This window comes from Castor canadensis, chromosome 16 (genome assembly GCF_047511655.1).
Source record: "Castor canadensis chromosome 16, mCasCan1.hap1v2, whole genome shotgun sequence".
Taxonomy (NCBI): Eukaryota; Metazoa; Chordata; class Mammalia; order Rodentia; family Castoridae; genus Castor; species Castor canadensis.
Genome location: NC_133401.1, coordinates 60,022 through 84,683, shown reverse-complemented (window position 1 = coordinate 84,683; position 24,662 = coordinate 60,022). Strand labels below are relative to the sequence as shown.

Here is a 24,662-nt window from a genome sequence, read left to right as displayed (position 1 = left end):
GGGCGGGACGGCGCCTGCGCAGCAGGTACCCGGAAGAGCTCCACGCCAGATGAGGCTGGTGACTCGACTGGGTGAGACTACATTTCCCACAAGCCTCCCCGCAAGTCTCACAAAACAAGGGAATGTTCCTTTGCCAGGTGCGTGGTCTCACTGCAAATTGACCAGGATGTCTTGCTTTACGATTGGTCCATACCCACCGTGATGACCATGTGGAATCCTGCTTTTTTATTAAATCCTGCTGTGATTAATCCAGAGTATTCGGTGATAATTAGTGATAAAACGTTCAGCTTAAATGCATTTCACCAGCCCTGTGGATCAACTCCAGAGAGTGAGATAAAATCATGGTTGGAGGCCAGCCCTGGCGAAAAGTTCTAGACACCCCAGTGATGTACACTCTTGTGCCGCAGCTCACCTTTGTGCTGTCCCCGTGGTCCCTAGAGTTACTGCCATCGGATTTCATTCCAGGAAATTCCGTCGTGCACAACATGAGGTAACAAGTTCAAAGAGCTCCTGCTAGTAGAGGCAATGGTATCTTGAAGAGACAGGAAAAATGTGCGCCCCACCCACGTGGGACTTGGAGCCCAGAGATTAAAATTGCTGTCTCCAAGCAATCTTAAAATAAGGGAGAGAAAACCGAGCCTCTGGGGCAGAGCCTGGCCTCAGGGAAAGGAAAATTTTAAGTAGCAAGGAAATTGACGAGGACATCTCAGGGCTTGTAATGCTGCAGCCAGAATGCTGCTAATGTAATTGGCAATATTATGAATGTCACGGGGAAACTAGCAACTCTGGTCTAGGTTGCCAGTATTTCGCGGGGACCTGCATTGTTCACCTGATGGTACCAAGGCAGGCTAAGATAGGGAGAGAACGGGACTCTTCTGATTTAATATTATATTTCAGGTTGAACATTTTTCTCCCTCTGAATCTTCCTTTTCGTTGCAATTATGTGGAGATTATTAACGCCTTCAATCAAACCAGCACCCTAGCCCAGGGACCACCCAAACCCTTCCCACTCTGTGATTTGTGGTGATCAAGAATCACGCAGGTTTTTCCTCTCCCATAGGTTAGCACAGGTTTTAAAAGCACCCGAAACAGGAAGAGCTCTCTGTGCTTCTACCTCATACCTGGCCCACCATGGCCTCTTGTAACTTATTCCCTAACCTTTCATAAAACTTTATTATCACCCTTACTGTGTCTACATATCCTGCCTGGATGCATCCATGTGGGATATGAGGATCTGGATCTTCTCCTTATCAACCCATACAACCTATGGTGAGCCTGTCTACTAGGTACTCCTCTATGGGAGGGAATTGGAAGCAGAGGTGGACTGAGAGTTTCCTACAATGATGGGGGGGCAGCGGCAGAAAGCCAGCCAGACTGCAGGCTCTTGGTTTCAGTCCCATCTGTTTCTTGTCCAAAACTCCTCTGGCCACTTGAATCTGGATCCTTACTTCTACCTTTTCCATGCTTATTAAGACAGCCAGATATCACCAGTTCCAGTGGAGACACAATCTTTTTACCACAACAGTCTGCCTCTTTCCCAGCCTGTCATACAAATGCAAATTTAAAAACAAATTTTTCGTATAAACTAAGAGCATGGACACGTGTGTCCTGTAGCCTTTGTCCTGATGAAGATATGGGATGCCAAACCTACAACCAAGACTAGGGTCTCTAAATTCAGGTTAAAGGTTTGGCTACTAACAAAGATACTGTAGCCCAAGGTAAACTGTTAATAGAGATTATTAAAAACACCCTCTAGAGGTAAATCTGAAGCGTTCAATATCTAAGAGTACACACAGAATTAATGTAATTGTTTTATAGACATGGTGTGAATTCTGTGTATGTCTATCGTATGATTAACTTATTCAAGACAAAAGTCTGACAGCTATGACAACAGTCATATTGGAGACTGAGACTGACTCAAAACACTTTCCTAGAGTTGACTCTTGCTTCAGCTATCGATCCAACCTAAACAAGTCCAAAAGAACAGATTGGGACATATTCCAATCTGTTCCTCAAAATTTTCAAATAGCTGATCAATGTACTTGTGGCCACTTAGTTATTTTTTTACATGTTCTTGAACTCTTGTATCTATGCATGCTTAAATTGACATTTATAGCATGCCTCATGTAGTTTTTTTTCCCACATATACATGTGTTTGAACATCTTTTTTTTCCCTTTATATACACATTTATTTGGTACTGCAAATTAAAATAACATCAGAATTCCTTTTATGGCAACCCAAATATTTGAAAATGAGAAAATATAGTTACCTACCCAAATTATTACCCTCTAACCAGACTACCCCATGTTCTCCTCACACCCCTTCAGGTTATATTTAATTTCACAGACTTTAGGCTTCTAAAACAAAGACTTGAGACCTATTGGTGCTTCTTGGTTCAAATCAAAATGTAGAACTAAAGTATTTTAAAGTCATTCATATACAAATTACACAATTCCCTTATAAATTAATCATAGCGGGAGTGAAAATAAAAGATACAAGATAACAAGGTCATATCATATACATCAGTTATTCAAAATTAGTGGTATGTAGCTCTCAACATGCTCATTAAATTACCAGCAGGAAAACTGATAAATTTAGATTTGTGCCTAAATTCAAAGTCCCAAGTCCCACTGAGAGAGAAAGAGAGAGAGAGAGAGAGAGAGAGAGAGAGAGAGAGAGAGAGAGAGAAGATTTAAGCCTAAATTGATTCTACTCTGTCATAATCACTCCCTAGTCTAGCATTCTCAGAAGGATCCCAGCTATGGTACAGACAGTAACTGCAGGTGCATTGGAACGGCACACTGAATGGTTCACTCTGAACTCCTTTAATCCCATCTCTTAGCTTTTCTCTTCGAGCCCTGGAGTATCTGTTGCTCAGGAGAGCTCTCATCTCGGCCAGGCGTTCTCTCCTTGCGGATAACAAGGTCCATACTCCTCTCTGCCTATAGGGAGTGTCACCTCTGGTCTCCTGTAGGACCCTTTGGCTTCTGTCTGACACTTGGGCTGGACCTTCTGGGAGAGGGGAAGGGAACCTGGGAGGAGGGTTGAGGGTCAAGTTATGAAGGTCCCTTATCAAGGTTTCTGGATGAGAGCCTGCTGAATCTCTTGGGGAATTTTCTTCGTAGGCCATCTGAAAAGATTCTGCTGTCAAGGTTGGGTTAAACGTTTGTGAGGGCTCCATTGGTGTTGTGCTGAGGAAAAATTACTCCAGAACAGTTTTAGAAAAACCCTAAAACTCCAAACTCCAATAAATGGTGGTGAAATAAGGGAACCTAAAAATTTAGGCCTGGTTTCCTTTAAACTGTGTTTGAACATCTTTAGGATGATTCTTATAATAGATGTAATGGAATGGAACGAATGGCTTCTGTTCTCTTGTCTCCAGCCTCCCCTCTCCCCCTGTTTTACTTTTAAGAAAAGCACTTTTTCAAAGTTTTATGTCAATCAGGTCTAACTTAAAAAACAGGCGTTATTTTATGGACAGTAACCTTAATCTGTTTCATTTTGTCATAAGTGGGATTTACATCAAATTCTTTCATAATTAGGTCTGTTAACAAAGGTGTCTTAATAAGTTAGTTATCGTATAGACAAACAGTTTAAGATTGCCTTCTTTCACGTTCTCCTGAGAGATTTTCAAGGGCCGTGCAGAACCAGAACCTGAATCTCTACGTGCATAACAACGAGGCTTTCTTCATATTGTTCTGCTCTGTGTAACATCCGTGAGAAACTTGTAATGAAAGATTTTATCAAAATAACTATTAGTGTTTTCTGTTGATCTTGTCAAGCTTTTAAATACTTAAGCTAAAACTTCACTAAATCAAAGTTCATTTGAGGATTCGCTCATTTAAAGTTCTCTTAAATGACCACCTTACAACTGTGTTCTGTGTCTAGACTTTATCTAAATAGTGTACAAACATTTGCAAAATTCAGTGTCAGTTTAATATATGTAAAATGACCAGCTAAAGTCATCAAAACCTTTGGCGTATAAAATGAATGATGAAACATTTCATAGTTGTACTGTTTGGGATCAGTAACATTCAGAAAAACCGTGCAATTTGGGCAATCCTGCTATTTAAAATCTGGTCTATATTTGTGTTACTCAAATGAATGTTACTGTTTATATGAAATGTACTGAGTCCCTGCCTTCAGAGGTTAGGGTCCATCTGACAATGGAAAATGCATTCAGTCCATCTGTAACCATTCCCATTATCTTAACAGTCCCAGAGTTGCTCAAAGGTCGAGAGTCTCCTCTCAGACCCAAACCAAACTCTTAATGGTGAATCCCCAGACAATCAAAAAGAAAGTTAGACATTTCAAGGTATAGTTGTTCAAGGGTAATATTTTCATTCCAAAAGGGAGGAAAACAAAACAGTAAGGAGAAATCAGACCAAAGGAAGACCAAAACCAAGCATGGCAAACAATGAGCCCTTCAGCATCAGGGACACTGGTACTGTGATCTGAGCCCCAAGATCTCAGGCAGTTCTGTCCCTTGACAGGTGCAACCAAGATGGCTGCTCTTGGGTTGGCTGTGCTCACAGCCTGTGGCCTTCCCTCTGCATATCTATCCAACTTTCTGGTAACTGACCTCTGGTAGTCTCCTTGGCAGCTTGCATTCATTCTCACAGCTTCACACCTTGACCTCTCAATGGCTGCTTGCAGAGATTCTGGCCTTACTGTATACTGCTTGACCACTGAGGCTATCCATTGAAATCTCCATGGAAGCCTCTATGACCCCACATTTCTTGCATTCTGCAGACCTTAAAACCAGCATCAGGTGGAGGATGCCAAAGTTGGCCTCCTACTTGTGCTGTTCAGCCTGGGCCCACCCACGTGAGGCAGACTCTGAGTACCTAGATGGATCGCCCATGGTTAAATGAATGCCAGGGAAACAATTCCCCAGGAGGCCTGGGAAAGCAGAGAACCTCAGGGCTCTTCTCACACAAATGTCTCTGAAATAACTGGGCAACTGTAGCTGACACCTGTAATCCTAGCTACTTGGGAGGCTGAGATCAGGTGGATCATGGTTTGACGCCCACTGGGTAAATAATTCTCAAGATCTCATTTCCAAAATGTGCAGAGCAAATGGAATGGAGGTGTGGCTCAAGCAGCAAAGCTTTAGGTGTAGGGCATTTAGGTTGTTTCCATAGCTTGGCAATTGTGAATAGTGCTGTGATGAACATTGGTGTACAGGTGTCTCTATTGGATCCTGATTTATGTTCCTCTGGGTAGAGTCCAAGAGGGGTGTCACTGAATCATAAGTCAGTTCTGTCTTTAGCTTTTTGAGGAATCTCCATGCTGATTTCTACGGTGGTAGTACTAATTTGCATTCCCACCAACAGTGTGTAAGGGTTCCTGTTTTGCTGCATCTTCACCAGCATTTAATGTCGTTATTGCCCTCGACTGTGGCCATTCCAAGTCGGGTAAGATGAATTCCAAGGGTTGTTGTGATTTGATCTCTTTTATAGCCATTTTATGGCTATAAAAGTGGCCAGTAGTTACAGGCCATTTGTATCTCTTCCTTTGAGAATTCCCTGTTTAATTCATGTGCCCATTTCTTCACTGGGATGTTGATTCTTTGGGGGTGAGTTTATTGAGTTCCTTGTACATTCTGGAATATAGTGCCTTATCAGATGAGTAGCTGGCAAAGATTTTTCTCCCATTCCATGGGCTGTCTCCTGAGTCCATTGACCGTTTCTTTTGTTGCACAGGAGCTCTTTAGTTTGATGCAGTTCCACTTGTTCATTCTTTCTCTAAAATGCTGAGTCTTTTGGGTTCCCTACATCTATATGTTCCAGTGTATTTCCTATTATAACCTCAAGTTTTGGTTTAAGGTCTACTTTGTCAGATATGAGTTTAGCTACTCCTGCCTGTTTATAGGGTCCATTGAAAAACCTTTCTTCACCCCTTGACTCCAAGCCAGTGTTTTCTTTTATCAATGAGATGAGTCTACTGCAAGGAACACATGGCTGGGTCTTGTTTTTAACCCATTTTGCTATTCTATGTCTTTGGATGGGGGTATTGCAGCCATTTATATTCTGTGTTAATATTGAGAGGTGTGTAAATCTCAATGCAAAATGAAACAGCAAGACAACCACTCTCACTCAAAAGCCAACTCCAACACTAAGGATCTAAACAACTGCATACAGTAAGAAAAATCAAATATTGAGCTCCAAAAAATTATAGTAAGCATGATTAACGAGTTCAAAGAAGGAATACAATAGCTAGTGTCTGATCTCAAAGAGGATATGAATAAAGAATAAGCTCAAAGGGAATACAAACAAACTGATGGATTAAATTAAGAATACTATGAAAGATATGAAAGAGGAAGGCAATAATGAGGTGGAAAACCTGAAAAAAAATCAATATGAAATAAACAGCTCAATATGCCATATAACAAACAGAGTGGAGCAAGTTGAAAATAGAGTATCAGGAACAGAAGACAAAAGAGGAATCATATCAAACAGTAAAATATCACAAAAATTGCTAATATGGATGGAAAATCCAAGACATCTGGTATACCATGAAAAGACCAAATCTACAAATATGGGTTTAGATGAAGGAGAAGAGAAATATAATAAAGGCACAGACAACCTATCCAATAGAATTATAGCTGAAAACTTCCCCAACCTTGAGAAAGAGAGAGTCATCCAGGTACAGGAAGCCTACAGAACATAAAACCGTCAAAACCAAAAAAAGAAACACCCCCAGACATATCATAATCAAAACACTCAGCACACAAAACAAAGAAAGAATACTAAAGGCAGCAAAGAGAAATGACAAGTCATGTGTAAAGGCAAACCCATTAGAATAAGAGCAAATTTCTCAACTCAAACTCTTACTACAAAGAGGTCATGGAAAGACATATTCAGGCCCTGAAAAAAAGCAACTGTCAATGTAGACTAGTCTATTCAACAAAACTATCATTCCTAATTGAGGAGAAACAAAAACCTTCCACACAAGGAAAAACTAAAGGAATTCATGACTACCAAGCCAGCCCTGCAGAAGATACCTCAAGGCGTTTTACACACAGAAGAAACAACAGTGAGACAGGAAGATTCCAGAAAGAATAAACCCGTATGATCTAGCAGACAAATAAAGAGGAAATGTAAAAGTAAACAACATGGACATAAAAATGAGTAGAAACAACACGCACCTTTTGTCATTCTTTTACTCCATTGTTTTGACAATGCTGGGGTCTCCTGCTGCTGTTTTTTTTTTTTTTTCATTATTCTACTTTGATGGGTGCAAGAATTTTTCAGGACCAGATATTTGCAGAATACAAATGAGGTCCAACTGACTGCCACCTAACCAGGAACATGGCTTTGGGACTGCATTATGCATCCATGTTTCTTCAGTTTTCATTTTACCTGGGGAATAACTATAGGCATCTAGGGAGTTTTTGAAATATAAAATCTCTTCTTTCCCATTTTAGATGAAAACAGCAATCCTAAAGGCTTAATTTGCTGGTGGAGTGGCTCAAGGGGTAGAGCACTTGCCTTGCAAGTGTGAGGCTGTGAGTTCAAACCCCACTACCACCACATAAATAAATAAATAAATAAATAAAACCTGCTCTTCTAAAGGCCTAATTTAAATTCACTTAATCTGCTTCTCCAAAACATCAGTTTCTCTTCACCCCACTGGCCTGAACACCCACCTTTGAATCCGACCATCTTTACAAAGTGCTTTTGTAGCTCCTTCTGAGATCAACAGCCCCAGCATTCTCCCCACAATTCCTGGTACAGACACCCATGTTTGATAACCAACTTTTCCCAAATGATGTTATCTTGTGCACTGGACTGTCAGCTTTCTCCCACTTTCATAGAAAATGGAGTCTTCTCAACATTTCTCCTCCTATTTCTTGTTTATAATGATACCCACTAACGGAAGATGGAAAAGCTAACGTCAGTCTCCACTACCTGATAGAGATCTGAGCTCTTGAATATGAAAGATTTGGTTCACTTGGATTTTGGACCACAAATGTGTGGCTCTCCCCCAAACACAGACCCCTGTGCTGGATCTTCCATTCTCATGGTGTCTGACAACATGCTTCACAAGCCTAAATCTGGACTTTTCTAATTTTCTTATCATCTCTGTAGGTGAACTGCTCTGTAGGTTTAAATACTACCTTCAAGCTGTCAGTTTCCAAATGTGTGCTTCCATTATGTGTAAAATTTTGAACACAGGAACTGAAACTCAAGCTATGCCCAAGTAAACACTTAATAATCCCTATATGAATGTATCTCAGTGGTACAGTACTTGACTAGCACACTCAAGGCCCTGGGTTCAATCCCCAGTACACTGATTTCAAACACACTCCACTTAAAACTGTCTTCTCTGAACACCCTTTCTAAATTATCACAGCTTATGTTTCTTTTTCTCACTTTGATTCAATATACCTCATGATTCTTATCTGACTACTAAAAGTACATTACCTTCTTGTTTTCCCCTCATCAGAGTACAAATTCTATGAAAGAGACATTATTTTGCTACTTTCTCTCATCAAGAATATCATAAAATTGCCAGTGCTTAAAACTGACTCCAGTGGGATGTGCTGAGGAGGAAATAATGTATGAATAAATGTCAGGCAATACAAGTCCAGGTGTAGTGGCAGGCACCCGTAGTCCCATCAGGTGCAGAAGCAGGAATATCAAGAGTAGAAGACTAGTGCAGGCTATATCGTAAAAGTGTATACTTGCTCCTGAGGTCTACAGGCAGTTTCACTCACCCAAGGACACCAAGCTGCTGTAGGTCTCCATCATCACCTCCCTGTACAGGGTCCTCTGAATTTTAGCCAGGTCCCACCACTCTTCCTAGGTAAAGTCCACATCCATGTCCCCAAATGACCTCACCTCCTGCAATGCCATATACCTTCTCAACTCACCAGCCCTTGGAATATGGAAGTTCTGGCTTCTGTATGTAGGGATGGGAGTGACAGTGGATTCTCACATGCATATTGCAAAAGGTGCAGCTTATATTATATTCCATAAAGTGAAGAAAGTCACAGAAATGTACTGTCATTGTAATAATTAAGTTTAAAATACTATAAAAATATTTACCTTGTACATCTAAAAACATTCTTGTTAGTCAGGTGCCAGTGGCTCACTCCTGTAATCCTAGCAACTCAGGAGGCAGAGATAAGGAGGATCATATTTCAAAGCCAGCCTGCACAAATAGTTCACAAGACCATACCTTGAAAAAAAAAAAAACCCTTCCCTAAATTCAGTGGTGCTGTAGCTCAAAGTGTAGGTCCTGAGTTCAAACCCCAGTACCACAAAAAAAAAATCTTGCTAAGGATTAAAGCATGAGTAAAAACAGGCCTGGTGGTACATGGCAGTAATCCCATCACTGAAGAAGATGAGATAGGAGGGGGTACTGTGAGTTCAAGGTAAACCAGGTGTACATAGCAAGTCCTACTCTACTTAAGAAAAAAAAGCTATGAATAACACTTTGTTCCTTCAAGGAATTTATGATCTAACGTGAAGAAGTCATTTGATATAAACAAAAATCCACAGTCTGATAGAGGAATTGTTTCAAATCCTCAGTGTAAATGAAGCAAGGAAGGAGAACATATACCTCTATTTTTCATGATGAGTCTGCACTTCACTGAAAGGCCTAGAATGTTTAGCCTTTCTATTTGCTAAAAACATGTTTTCATGGCTACAAGGCAACAGCAGAAGTCCAGTCACAACCACACAACAACACTCACCACATTAATGGAATTACATACGGTACCATGTTGAGCTGTATGAACTGGACCATGATGAGAGATAAACACAATATTGATGGCCCTGATTATGCAATATAGATATATAGATATATGTGCTTGCTGTTTTCTAATGACTTATAAACTGAAATTATGCACATAGACATCACAATATTTCCATCCTGCCTCTAAAAGTTGGCTTGTGTTCATTCTAGGTATCTCTGCCATTTCCCATTTGACAGGTGTAAAGCGTGAGATCAAGTGAGAACAGCTCAGAAAATTGAGCAGCCTTACATTCCAACAGTCCTGCCTGGGAAAAGAATTTGAAAGGTTAGGGGAGATAAAGGGTAAGAAACCAGATGAGTCATCAGATGTCAGAGAAGTAAGACTGCAGAACAGAGAGGTATCCTTTAAAAGGAACAAAAGGAAGAGAAGAGCAGGGACACAATTTGGTTAAGAATTTGCCAAATGAAGATAAAAAGATAGTTCTCTTCTATGTGATCTGCATAACTGCTGCTAATTAGGTGCTGGCACTGTGATGTGAAATTTGGAAAATGGAAGAACACAACAGCAGGCCAGATACCTTTGGCTCTCAGCTGTAATCCTAGTTAATCTGGAAGCAGAAATCAGGAGAATCCTGGTTCAAAGCCAGTCTGGGCAAATGCTTCATGAGACCCTATTTCAAAAATACTGAGCACATGGGTGCACACACATGCGCACACGCACACACACACACAAACCCACACAAGAAACACCAGCAACAAACTTAAGGAAGAAAACTAAAGATAATACCAACATAAAAAGATTGGCTGGTATAGTGGCTCATTGGTACAGCACCTGCCTAGCAAGCACAAGTCCCTGATTTCAATCCCTAGCCCAGCAAAAAAAAAAAAAAAAAAAAAAAAAATCCAATGGCAGAAGTGACACAGACTCACAGACTTGAACATATCAAGGAATACCTTCATCTGTGAATATCTGATACCACATTGATGGGAGGGCCCACTACCTCTTACACAGTTGATTCCAGAGTTCAGGAGAGAGATGTAAGCTGAAGACAAAACATTTTGAAAGTAACAGAATGTTAGAGCTGCCTAAATTTCTAATCGTTAATGAAATGGATGGTCTTCAAGGAAGGAAAGTAACAGGACAAAAAACATAAGGAAACTAATTTTTCCTGATAGAAGACAAGAAATAGACTGTAAAGATGAAGAAATAATTTTCTGAGTTTGTTCCAAAATAAAGAAAAGCTCATGTCAAGATCTCCATGAGGCTGAAAAATACCCCAAAATCTAAGATCCTTTATCCCATATGAAATCCTGTATGGGTGGCCATTTTCTTTCCAATACCTGGTAGTGGATTTAGAGGTCAGGGAATTGACAGGGAATATAACCCATTTAGGACAATTACAGGGGCCGTAAAGGAACTCAGGGCAAAGATCATGTCTGATCCTCAACCAGGGGGAGCACTTCAGGTAAGACCTGTGGATCAGGAGCTCCTTTGCACCTTGCAGGAGAGGGCACCCCAGTATCAATTGCTGCCTACGTTTAAGAGGCCATATCCAGTGATCTTGGTCACTGTTACACCTGTAAAGGTCCAGGGAATAGATAACTGCTTTCACCTCTCTAGGTGAAGTGCAAGCCAGAGGAAAGCTTTCCTGATGCACAGGAACCTGAGCCTGACTGTTCCTGTGATTCCCTGGATGATTTGAAATTGTTCTTCAGAAGGAAAAGGTCAGAGCTGCAGCAAATAGATAAGTGACGTTAAACTCTTCTGCTTTAAAACATCTGCTATTCTGGGCACTTCTCAGAGTGTGGCTCTTAATTGTGCTTTCAGACTGCTGTTGTAGGAACTGTGATTTGCCCCAAGGATGAAATTAAACTGTATATTGCTCAGATGCTGCCTTCTAGCAGTCCCCTTGGTCCTCATATGTTGGCCCCCCCAATCACAGCTACAGTAGCTGCCTGGCATCCTTACAGAAAGATGATTGCCTCCACCCTCAACCTACTAAGGAAAAAAATAAATCAATTCCACCTACAAGACAAGCTTGGATATGTGTGGACTCCTCCCCAGGTGGGAATGGGTAACAACTGAAGTCAAACATTGAGATCCATGGTCAACTCCATTCCCGTTGGTGTTGAGCATTACAAGAAGAAAGGGCCTCCTGTCAATGGGCAAATCCTCAAAAATGGGATCTGCATAGCCAAGCTCCCATTTGTGTACAGGCAAGTGGGCAAAGCGTGCTGAGACAACAAGAGCCTTTTAAATGTCATCTGACCATTACAGTTACAGACAAATTTAGGGACCTTCATCCAGAAATGAATACAGGGAGCAAGGGAAAGGTTCCTACAGGCACTGGACAGGCACTGAGAGCAGTAAAACTCCAAACACTACTTTCCCTGGCAGACTCTAGACACCACGGAAACTTGAGTTTGTTCCCAATACCCAAGAAAGAAATGCCCAGGGTGTCACTGGTTTGAACCCCATCGATCCCTGTGATTAATAAGTTGACTCTCATGCTGGGTGCCAGTGACTCACGCCTGTAATCTAGCTACTCAAGAGGCAGAAATCAGGAGGACCAAGGTTCAAAGTCAGTCCCACCTGTCGTGAAACCCTATTTCAAAAAAACCCTTCATAAAAAAGGGTGGAGTGGCCCAAGGTGGAGGCCCTGAATTCAAGCACCCATACTATAAATAAATAAATAAATAAATAAATAAATAAATAAATAAAGTTGACCCTGGGGTACAAGTAAGCTGGGACCCAAGGCCCAGAGAATTATTGACCTCAAAAGACATTCAATCTTTAGAGAAAATAAGACTCAAGAGTACTATTCACCATGCCTGGACCCCTGACTGCCAATGGACCTGACTGGTCACTGTAAAATAGAGTACTGTGCACCAAGAGGAGCCAGGGCAGCAGAGGAGGATTGGCACATTCCAACTTGTGTCCCTTCTAACTCAGTGACACCCTCCAGAGGGATGTAATTGCTATGTGGGAGACAGGTACATCTATACCTACCTACCAATTGGACAGGGATGCACCTTGGTTTACCTGTTCCCTGCTATTCTTCTGGTTCTCAGAGAGGCTCTTGAACCCCAAGTCAAGGTCCAGATGAGATTGTGAACATGGGCCATACCACTGGTCCCTTTGATGCTGGGACTGGGCAGGTCACATCAGGAATCTCAGGAGCTACTGGGGGGATTGCTATTGCAACTTGGTTATAGAAAAACCTATTTTGGGAAATACCTGAAAGTTTAAATAAGATAACCACCACTCTCCTAGATCTCAAAATACAGGTTGGTTGTCTAGCAGCCGTGGTACTGCAGAACAGGCATGCCTTGAATATGGTCATTGTCTCCCAGTTTATGTCTAGTGCCATGTTAGGAAAAGAATGTTGCTTTTATGTTAACAAATTTGGGTGAAATACAAAACAACATAAATCAGATACTGGAAAAGACCAGAGATCTAAGGGAAAGAGCTGCAAAGGGATGTCTCTCTTGGGAAGGAACTTGTTTGTCTCCCTTCCTTGGACCCTTGCTTGTAACACACCGATTTTGCTCATCAGCCCTTATCTTGTGAACTGCCTTTCCAGGATCATCTCACCCAGGTGGCAAGCTGTACGCTTTCAGATGCTAGACCCAATGAACTTGACGTGACTGGAGAATGCTTCTGCTACCCATGTGTCCTGGTTCCAAGTTCAGATTCGTGACAAGGATCCCCTGAAGGTAGGGTTGACTGCTCCTTATAAACATGGATAATTTACAAAAAAAAAAAAAAAGAGAGAGAGAGAGACAGAGACCTTCTTTCCCTCACCAATCCCCAAAAGATTTTGGGGATCTTGTCTCTCAGTGTGGAGTTGGTGTAGGGGTTCAGGGCCTACAGGGTTAATGTGAAGACTAGCAGGAGAGAGAAAATCCACACTTCTCCCTGACCTACAGACATACCCCTTTCAGGCTTAATATTTCAGTTCTTGTGGTCTCCTGCATCCCGCAAAGTGGGGAGGAGCGATAACCGGTTCTAACCAGTTTTGAAGGTATGTGCGGTGTCACCTGCAGTAACTTTTTCGGTGTTTTTTCCCTCTGTAAGGCTCCATGAATATTGCTGGCTTGTCATGCATACAATTATAAGTGAGTGAATTACGGGAAGATACATGCACAATCAGAACTCATTGATCATCTAGCTGTCAGTCCAATCGAATAGTCGCCCTAACCCCACCTGCATAAACACCCAGGTTTTTCCCACCAGCCTGGCTCAATCCATATAAACCCAGAGAGACCCAAGGCAACTGTGCTTTTGAGCTGCATGGCTGTAGCCCTGGCTTCTCCCTTGATGGCATCGCTTTCACTTTCTATAAACTTTGCCAGGAACTCCTTGTCTCTCAAATCAATACTTTATGACCTCAGACAATGGCATGATGTGATCCCCAGGCTCCTGCTAACAACCAGGACCTGATTTAATCGAGGTTTAACCAGTGTCAAAACAGAAGAAGATGTCTGGAGGAGCTGAGAAAGGCCATGTATATTTTGAACTTTTTCAAAATGTGAGTCATTTGTGGACAGATGGCAAACTGTGCTTCTACTGACCTTCCAGCTGGGACAAGAGACATTGTATAGCTGACCACACTGCCCTGAAGCAGCCAGAGGCACAATGCAACACCATGACATACCCAACACAAGCCGTACTGCCCTGTCTGCTTCCCTGACCTTCAAAATCGTGACCTCTAATGAGAATTTCTATTTATCCAGTACATTTTCTAGTTGGAGCAGCTTAAATGTAATTTTGTGAGACACATTTTCGTATATTGTTTGTGAGAGCCATGTGTCAGGTCCCTTCCACACTCTGCAACAGAGCATTTATTCAAGGGTGTGATTTGTTAGAGTTCCCATTAGTGCATGAGGAGAATGGTTTCTTCTGTTTAGAACAGTGAAACTGTGGGTTTCTATTTCTTAAAATTTTCATGGCAGGTTAATTTTATAACATTTATTCACTTTGGAAATATTGCAGATTGCATTTCCAAAGCAGAAATGCTACTTTTCAGAACATGTTCAAGGATGGCTATTATTTTATCCAGGATCACTCCAAGCATGGGATAGTTATTCCATTGTTTGAAAGAAATGTGTTTGTATATTGTTTGTGCACTGATACTTTCTGTTGTTGTCAGTACTGTGATTTAACCTCGGGACCTCATGCTTGCCAGCAAGTGCTCCAGCACTTGAACCAGACTCCTACCCTAAATGAGTTTGTATATTGATATATTTTACATTCAGAGAACATTCGTCTTAGAACATAGATATCAAGAGTAAAACAGTTTCAAGTGGATATCATAGAAATTAAATGTCCATTGATGGCTCTGTCTGGTGTTGCTTGACAAGATTTGGTGTGAGGTGAGTGAGTACCTAGCTTTACTTCCAATCTTACTTCCCTATACTACATCTTAGGGTCTAATTTACTTGTCAGCCATTCTGATTTTCTGCGCAGACTGCCATAACAAAATATCACAGTTCTGTGGTCCCCCAAGATTTTCTGTGTTGAAATTTAATCATCCTTGTGAGTAATTAGGATAATAGAAACTTAGCCCCACTATGGTGCTTAGAGGTGGGACCTTTGGAAGTGATTTGGGATTAGATAAAGTGCTAGAGGAAGAGGCACCATGATTGAATCCTCATGGATTTATAGTGAGGAGAAAGACCAGAGGAGACACAAATACACACCCAAGATCCCTGTCTCTTGTCACGTGTTGCCCTGCTTCAGCCTGATGGCCAGAAGGCCACTACCTCATGTATCCTTTCTTCTTGCACCAACACAACTTTAGGCCAAAATAAATCTCTTCTTTGTAGTTTATCCAGTCTTCTGACAGTGTGTGTGTGTGTGATGAGCAACTGAGAGCCCAGCAGCACACAACCTGGAACGTTTAAACTGCGGGTATGGATCAACCCCAGGGCTTCCATGTGGCAGGCAAAGTGTTCTAACTCTGAGCTACATTCCCCCAGCCCAAATGATGTGTGTGTTCTCACAGTTCAGATGCTGAACGTGAGAAATCCACACCTTGACAGGTTTATTTCATGAAAGGCCTTTCACCAAGCAACCATCTTTCTTTTTCCTGTGCCTTCATGTGGCCTTTCCACTGTTCTACCGATGAGACACAAAGCTCTTGTGTCTCTTCCTTTTATAAGAACAGCAGTCCTGTAGGCTGAGGCCCCTGTACTGTGACCTCTTTTGAACTATATCATCTCCATAAATCCCCTGTGTGCAATGCAGTCTCCTTGCAGATTAGTGCTTCCACATGGGAATTTAGGGAGGAGAGATACATTGTGTCCATAACACGCCCTGATTTGAAATTCCATCTCCCTCCTGTTTGAGAGGATAATTTGAAGGTGGCTGTTTTGCGCATCTACCTGACATTTCTTCCCCACAGTATTTTAGTAACAAGCCACCAGTGTGACCATAATATAATGCTGCATACACAGCCTTTGTAGCAGGTGATGTGACCAGGGTGAGGAGTAAGTGTTCGTTGGCCCTGCATGCTTGGTAATTGCTGACTTTGTGTGTGAGCCTGGAGCTGCCCACACCATCAGGAGTCTGTTTACAGGGTACAGAGAAGCTGTGAGGCAGTGGGTCCTGAAGGCATCAAGGTCTAGGTATTCTGAACATCTCAGAGGCCCAACCCACATGACTGAAAGAGGATGACTGTGGTCTTACTTTTTTTTTCAGAAGTGGTTTCATCTTTGGTTCCCAGTCTGTAGAGGTTGGTCACTTCTACTTGTAATTGAATCCTACCTCGACTGAACTTGCCATGTTTGACCTTTTTTTTAATATCTGAAAATTACCTTCTCTTTAGTATGTTGTAGAGTGAATTTTTTTCTTTATGACACACTTTTGACCTGCTTTGACCTCCTTCCCCCATCCACAAGCCTTTCCTGAATTCTGATTGGATCTGCATTGATCTTAGATCTCAGTGTGTATCTGCTTGGTGTGCCCCACATCACCCAGATAGCATGGCCTTCCGTGGGAGACCAGACTATAAATGTAGTAATATGTATTCTGGCTAAAGCTGAACAGGCCCCAATTTCAATCCTACGACAGATGTTAGAGTCATGCTTTTGCCATATGCACCTCTGCTCACTCAGGACATCCTACGAATTGGTCACACTCCTTGATATGTCCAAAATGCTGACTGCATGGTACAGAACGTAAATGCCATTTTGAGTACACATAGGAAGGAAATAAATGCTTAGGTATATCTTGTGGAAATACAAATTGAAAATAAGATGTTAGAATGCCTATAATGGTCCACACACAATTGGTGTTAAAGCACGAAGCATTTTTAGAGATTGGCCCAAATCAATATTGGATTGGTGAAAGATTTCATCTGTCAGACTGCCATGAGTCTTCTACGTGTGTGTGCACCTTATATCACAGATTTATCATGTATAAAGTGAAGGTAAAGGATTAAGCAATTCCACACAGCAGTGGAAAAGAGTCCACGTGTGCTACACTCTGATTTACGTCTACATCATATTGTATTTCATTCAACAAATCAATCTCATGATCTCCTGAGAATTCACTGTGTCTGTAGCAAATAAAGCATTGACTAAGAGGAGCCCACGGAATTGGGAAGTAGAAAGATCCAGTTTGGACAGTTCTGCAGAGTGTATTGGAACTAACAGAAAATAAAGGGCTGGGGAATATATTTAAGGGTTTCAACCATGAGAGTTTGCAGAATGTCTGTATGCAGGGAGCAGATTTTCAACACTCCAAAAAGAAGCAACTCTGTTTCTTTTTATCATACTAATAGAAACTCTGTTGGCATGAAATGCTAACTCCCCATTTCCCTTTCCATCTGCTCCTAGTAACAGCTACTATGTATCTATGGATTCTGTTTCTTATAAGTAGAATCATAATACACAAGGTTTGCCCACGTTCTTGCACCTATCAGTGCCCATTCCTGCTTATGACTGAATAGTACTCAATTGCGTGGTGCTGGCATGCAGTGCTGTATATACTCATAGTCCTTTTGATTTCTGCAATGTTGATAACAATGTTCCCTCTTCACCTTCAAATTTTATTACTTTTCTTCTTTGATAGTCTAGCTAAAGATTTGTCACATTTGTTAATTTTTGTCAAAGAACCAATATTTGGTGTTACTGATTATGGTTTTGCTTTCTGTTCTCTACTTGATTTATCTCTGCCATAATCTTTATTGTTTCCTTCCTTGTGCAGGGTTTGGGTTTATGTTTCATTTTTGTTGAGAAGATCTTGCTGCTTTTCGCACACAGGTGTGGAGGGGTATAAATTTCCCTCTGAGCAGGGCTTCTGATTTCACTGTGTGAGTCAGTTTTGCTAAATTGTGTTTTGTTTTCATTGTCCCTGGGTATTTTCCCCTTTATTGTTTGAACTTTTTTGACCCCCTGGATGTTTAAGAGTGTGTTATCTATTTGCACACTTTACTATCATAAGTAAATCTCCAATTTTCCTTCTGCTGTTGATTTCTGGTTTTATTTCACTGTAGCTGAAAACAATGTCCAGTATGATTTCAGTCCTTTTGCCTGTACTTGTTACCTAACACATAATCTATCCTGGAGAATGTTCTATGAGCACTTGAAAAGAATGTGTATTCTGCTCGGGTTGATTCTGTGTTCTGTGTAGTCACAAGGCCTGATTGGTTCATAGTGTTGCCAAGATCTCTGTTTCCCCACAGATTTGGATATGACGTGTTCAAGTTTTTATTGCATCTAGTTTTGTTTCATATATTTTGGGGGTATTCATATACTTGGAGATATGATAAAAATTGTGCCTTGGTGAATTGGGATGTTTAACTATATATACTGACCTTGGCTGGGTGCCAGTGGCTCACACCTGTAATTCTTGCTACTCAGGAGGCAGAGATCAGCAGGATTGCGGTTTGAAGCTGGCCTGGGCAAATCATTCCTCAAAACCCTATCTTGATAAAAACGTTCATAAAAAGGGGCTGGCAGAGTGGCTCAAGGTGTAGACCCTGAGTTCAAGCCCCAGTACTGGAAAACAAGACAATATATACTGACATTTCTTGCTACCTTCTTGATGTAAAATCTACCTTGTATGATAATATTCTCATTATTGGAGTATACTGTTCTCAAGGATCAACTTTCTTACGTTTTTCAATCAAGGTGTTTCTTTGTACTCAAAGTGAGTCTCTCTGAATGTACCCTACAGAGATCATGGTTTTCAAATCCATTCTGCCAGTTACTGCCTTTTAACTGGAATGTTCAACCCATTCATTATTATAAAAATTCCCGAGCGGGAAGGTCTAACTCCTGCTTGTTCTGTGTATGTCTTTTTCTTTCCTCTCTGGGACTGGAGTAGGAACTCGGGCTTTTTGCTTGCAAAGCAGGCATTCTACCACTTGAGTCACAACTCTCATCCTTTTTGCTCTGGTTATTTTGGAGATGGGGTCTCATGAATTATTTGTCTGTGCTGCCCTAGAACTACAGTCTTCTGTATCTCAGCCTCCCAAGTAGCTAGGATGACAGATGTGAGCCACCAGTGTCCGGTTCATATGCTTGTTTCATTTAACTCCTGCATCACCATTTTTTATGGATTTTGTTGGGATTTCAGAGTTGGAGATTTTACCCTAGGACCTCATGCAACTTAGGCAAGAAGTCTACAACTGAGCTACATCACAGCCCTTTCAGTTGAGTATTGCTACTGTAAAATTTAGATTCCCTTTTTCTTACTTTTCTGTTTTCCTTTCAGCTTTTTTTTTTTTTTTGGTTGCTTTTGGGATTACAATGACTATCTTAAACTCACAGCAACCTATTTGGAATAATATCAATTTAGTTTCAGTGGTATGAAAATACTCTGCTTCTATATCACTCCATTCCTTTCCTTTATATAGTCTACATCACAGATTATAGCTGTATATTTTATGTTGCTCTTAACATGAGTTTGTCACTCATTTAATAAATTTAACTTTAAAATCATATGTAAGAGAAGAGTGATAAATTCAAAGTGCAATAGTACTGGCCTTTCCAATACCTTATTTGTACCTTGCCTCTAGTAATGTTCTTCATTTAACTTTGGGTTACCATCTATGCTTTTTTGTTTCAGCCCATAGAACTTCCTTTAGGCCCATCAACTGTTAACAAAATCCCTTCATTTTCATTTATCTGGAAATGCCTCAGTTTTTCTTTCATCCTGAAAAGAAGTTTTGCTTCTTTCTTTCAGAACATTTTAAAAGTGTTCTCCCACTACCTTCTGGACTGCCATGTTTCCTGGAGAGAAACCAACTGTTAATTTTATTGAGGATGGAATAAAAGAGATTGGGGAAGGACCTTGGTCATAAAAGCAAGCTCTCTGCTTCTCAGATGCTATAAGGTGAGAAGTTTGTTCCAGTACACACTCTCCGCCATAATTTTCATCCTCACCACGGGCTGAAAATCCATAGACCCAGCTGGCCATGGACTTAAACCTCTGTGATGGCGACCCCAAATCATCTTCCCTCCTTGTAAGTTGACGATTGCGAGTATATTGTCACAGTATTGTGACTAAGTGTTGCAGAATGTTGGCGTAGTAAGATGGGGTCATTGATGTGATTGTACCTGATAATGTGGTTAAGAACCTTTGGAGTTGTTTGGGGAAGGAGTTAGGAAAGGTTAGGAGATGTAGGCTAGAGAAGCCCTAGGACAGTATAAATGGAGCTTAGTAGGCAATTCTGGGGAGGACTCAGAAGGCCAGACTGTTGGTAGGAAAGTAAACATAAAGCTCTGCTAGAAGATTCAGATGGGAACCAGGATGCTCTTGGCAACCAATGCAGAGGCATGTGAATGACAGGCTGGCAAAGATCTTGTGTCTATTCCCTCATATTTGTGAAAGGCTGAGTTTGTAGGAAGTGGACTAGTTCATCTGATGGAGGTCAGTTGAAGGCAGTACAGCACTCAGGATATGGCATTCATTTGGATGACTGCTCTTAGTCACACATCCATGAGACCTGGGGGAAAACAAAATAGGGCAAAAGTTTTGAAAACTTGCCTTTTGTTCAGGAAAGAAGGCTGTGTAAAGTTTAGTCAAGGGGTGGTTGCAGCCAAGGGGTGGTTGCTACAGAGATTATTGTTTTTAAGAGTAAGCAAATTTATTTGCACCAGGATGTTGGAAAGGTGGCTTGAGGGCATTGCAAGAGTCAGCATAACCCCACCCAGCATAGCTTCAGGGTTTGAAAGTGAAACTCCTTTCAGAGACTTTTTTTGGGAGTGTGGGACTGGGGTTTGAACTCAGGGCTTCCGGACTGACTGCTTGAGACACACCTCAAGCCCATTTTGTTCTGGATATGTTGGAACTGGAAGTCTTAAGAACTATTTGCCCTAGCTGACCTTGAACTATGATCATCCTGATCTCAGCCTCCCAAGTAGGTAGGTTTAGAGGTGTGAGCCACAGTCACCTGGCTCTTTCAGAAACTTTTGATTGGGAAGAGCCTTGGGGTTCTCTGCTTTCACTGGCCACCTAGGGAATTATCTCCCTGGAATTCATTTCCTCATGGTCAGCCATCTGGACACTCAGAGGCTGCTGAAGCTATGGCTCAAGTGGGCCCAGGCTGTACAGTACACGTAGGTGGCCGACATTGGCATCCTCCACATGATACTTATTTTTAGGTCTCCAGAATGCAAGAAATATGGGATATGAGGGGCTTCCATTGAGATTTCAAACGAAAGCCTAGGAGGTCAAGCAGTATGCAGTAGGGTTGGAGTCTCTGCAAGCAGCCATTGAAGGTCTATGTTTCAAGGTGTGAGAGTGAACCTGAGCTTCCATGGAGATTCGACAGGTCAGTTGCCAGGACACTGTATGATATGCAGAGAGAAGACCACGGGTCGTGAGCATAGCCAGCCCAAGTGCAGCCATGTTGGTTATACCTGTCAAAGCCATAGGGACAGGACTTCCTGAGATCTTTGGAGCTCAGATCACAGTACCAGGTATCTCTGATCCTGGACCTGATGCTATAGGGTTTATTGTTGGCAATGCTTGGTTTTGGAGTTACTTCGGTCTGAATTTTTCCTACTTTTTACCATTTCTTCCATTTGGAAAGCAAAGGCTTACACTCGAACCACTATACCTTGAATTATGCAACTTTCTTTTTGATATTCTGGAGTTTCACAGCTAAGTGTTTGCCTTGGGTCTCAGAGGAATCTCCAGACTTTTGAGCACTTCTGGAACTGTTAAGACTATGGAAACTGTTGCAGATGGACTGAATGCATTTTCCATTGTGAGATGGACCTGACCCTTTGGGGACAGGGATTCACTGTTATTGTGTGCATTGTAAATGGCCCCAAATCTTCATGTGTTGAAGATCCTTGCCTGTTCAGAAGCACTTTTACTCATTAGTGGCTGTTGGCATGACCTAAATAGGTCTCTGAGATGACTTTTCCTTTGGACTTTTGGATAATTCCCATTCCTGCACCACTCCCACTGCTCTGATGAAGCATGCTTCATCAGAGGGAGAGTACAAGATACTAGAAGACTTGTGATCCTCATTCAGGAAAGTCAATTTAGTAAAACTCATGAGAAACAGAAATTTATGAGTACAGAGCAAATGCATGCAGGGAAATAGAGTCTGATTTTTTCCCCTCAGGTGAGGCTTGGCTTCTCATCTCCAGGTGACCTAGCACTGATGTCCTCTTGTCTATGTGCATTTGCACCACTCCCTCATGCTCAGGACTGCGTCCTCTGCATTGAGTGTTGACAACAGCATCAACGTTCTGCCTAGCTCCCTGCTGTAGATGTTTCTGTCACATTTTCCCCATCCTACACACCATGACATCAGAGTCCTGGATTCTCTTTCTTTTCTTTCTGCATCTTTGGATGCAGGTAGACATCTGACTTGGAACTACACAGGACAGGATTCATGGTCACACTGCTCTGTGATGCCTCCAGTCTGACACTTTGACCCACACCTCCTCCTTCCCTAGCTCCCTGTGTCTTCCACCCTCAGCCTCTGTAACCATCACCCTGCCTATTTCTCTTTCAACTTATATTGATGTTTGCTTAGGGTATTTTACTTTTAAATTTCTAAAAGTTAAAGGTGCTCCTGGCATAACTAGAAATGAAATGATCCTAACTGTGTTAAAGCATATGCTTGGGAGCTCTAGCTGTACCCATGCCCTGAAATCTTGAAGGCTAATCTATACCGACATGTTTCAGAACAGCCAAGAAATTACTACTTTTAATCTGGCCTTTAAATTACCTATAGATTTTGGTAAGCAATAACAGTACATACTATAAGCACTGACCGAACTTCGAGAATTCTTTCTATAAGATATAAAATACTCAGCATTTACATCTGAATTTGGAAGATCAGTGTTAACATTGGGTGTTTTGTGTTTCATATTTGTGTATAATGTTCAAAATACAAATATGACTTAATATTTGTCAACATATTTTTCCTACATGAATCCTAACTTAATAAGCTTTGATTGTATGTTCTCATCATTTTTAAAATCATTGTACAATATTACTTATTGTATATTAAAAATTCCCATTAAACGCAACATCCCCCCAAACCCAGGATACCATCAAGCATGACCATGTGAATTCTTTCTCTCTACGACTTGTCTTCAACCTACTTCTAGTTTTTTCATTTTTTAAGCAGACATTAATTTTTCCAAGGGGTATTCGATGTGACAATTCTGGATGGCCTATGTGGAACACTAGTAGGTTGCCCCCACCATTTCTCCCTCTGTTCCCCTCCCCCACTCCACTTAAAACAATTGCAACAGGTGTCATTGTTCTGTTTCATAGATGTACACAAAGTACATCCACCTTAGTCACTCCTCTCCTGCCCACAGCTATTCACCCCCTGGACCCATTTTACTGTCCTGTCCTTCATTTTTAATTCTAAAGTCTACTGTTTGAATGAGCGAATATACTGTACTTTGGTCAACTATGTCCCCTCTGTTGCTCTCCTTACACTCCTCCTCCTATCCTCTAGTACGCAATAGCTTTCAGTATATATCATTACATCCTCTACCTGCACATATGTAATATATTTCAATATTGTTGACTCTCTTTCATTTTGTTTCCCTTTCCGTCCTCCCTGAGTTCCATACAGTAGTTCCATTATTATAAACATGATAGACATATAAATTTGTGTATGATCATGTTTGCTTTTTGCATCTATCTTCCACATAAAGGAGAAAACATGTGGCCTTTGTCTTTCTGGATCTGGCTTACTATATTTAACATGATGTCCTCCGATTCCGTGCATTTACTTCCAATGTAATTTCATTTTTCTTTAAGGCTGAGTAACACTCCATTGTGTACCACATTTTCTGTTTTCTTTCCTTCTTCTTCTTTTTTGATGGTACTATGATTTGAAGTCAGGGCCTCAGGCTTGCTAGGCAGGTGCTCTACCTCTTGAACCACTCCATCAGCCCTTTTTTGTGTTGGTCATTTTCAAGATGGGGGGTCTCTTGGACTATTTGCCTGGGGCTGTCTTTGGATGTATCCTCCTGATCTCTGCCTCCTGAGTACCAAGGATTGCAGGAGTGAGATATAAGCACTCAGCTCATTCTTTCTTAATTGTATATAAAATCACATCTTCTAACTGATGTTACCTTAGGTTCCTGAAGTAATGTGCCTGGCAGGGCTGGTGTTGGGCAGTTTGTACCAAATTAAACATAGCCTGTAACTACTCCAACTCCTTCATATGGTGAATTAGCCTGGGAAAGGAAAAGTCTTTTCTCTTTTTTTGAATAGTAATAAAACTATTTGGCCATAAACCTATCTGAGGTCTTCCAAGAGCAGCAAAATTACATCAGAGTGCAGCTTTGTGAGCACTGGTGAGTGAGGGCTGCAGAAGGAAGCCAAGCTGAACTTGATCCAGGTTCACCTATCCTTGGTTCATGACTTTCAGTGCTCAGCCCACAGCAGTCACACCCTGGACTCTAAGCTTCCTCCATACTGTTGTCCACTGATGCCTTCTCCTGCCTGGCTGGCCAT

General features: G+C 41.4%; 1 long non-coding RNA gene across 1 annotated transcript; it reads left to right on the top strand.

Annotated features, from left to right (window-relative positions):
* Nucleotides 1-21,271, top strand: LOC141418036 (uncharacterized). Its single transcript, XR_012442671.1, has 3 exons — nt 1-490; nt 13,291-13,423; nt 19,902-21,271. It is a non-coding gene; the product is annotated as an uncharacterized lncRNA (long non-coding RNA).
* Nucleotides 21,272-24,662: the final 3,391 nt, after the last annotated feature.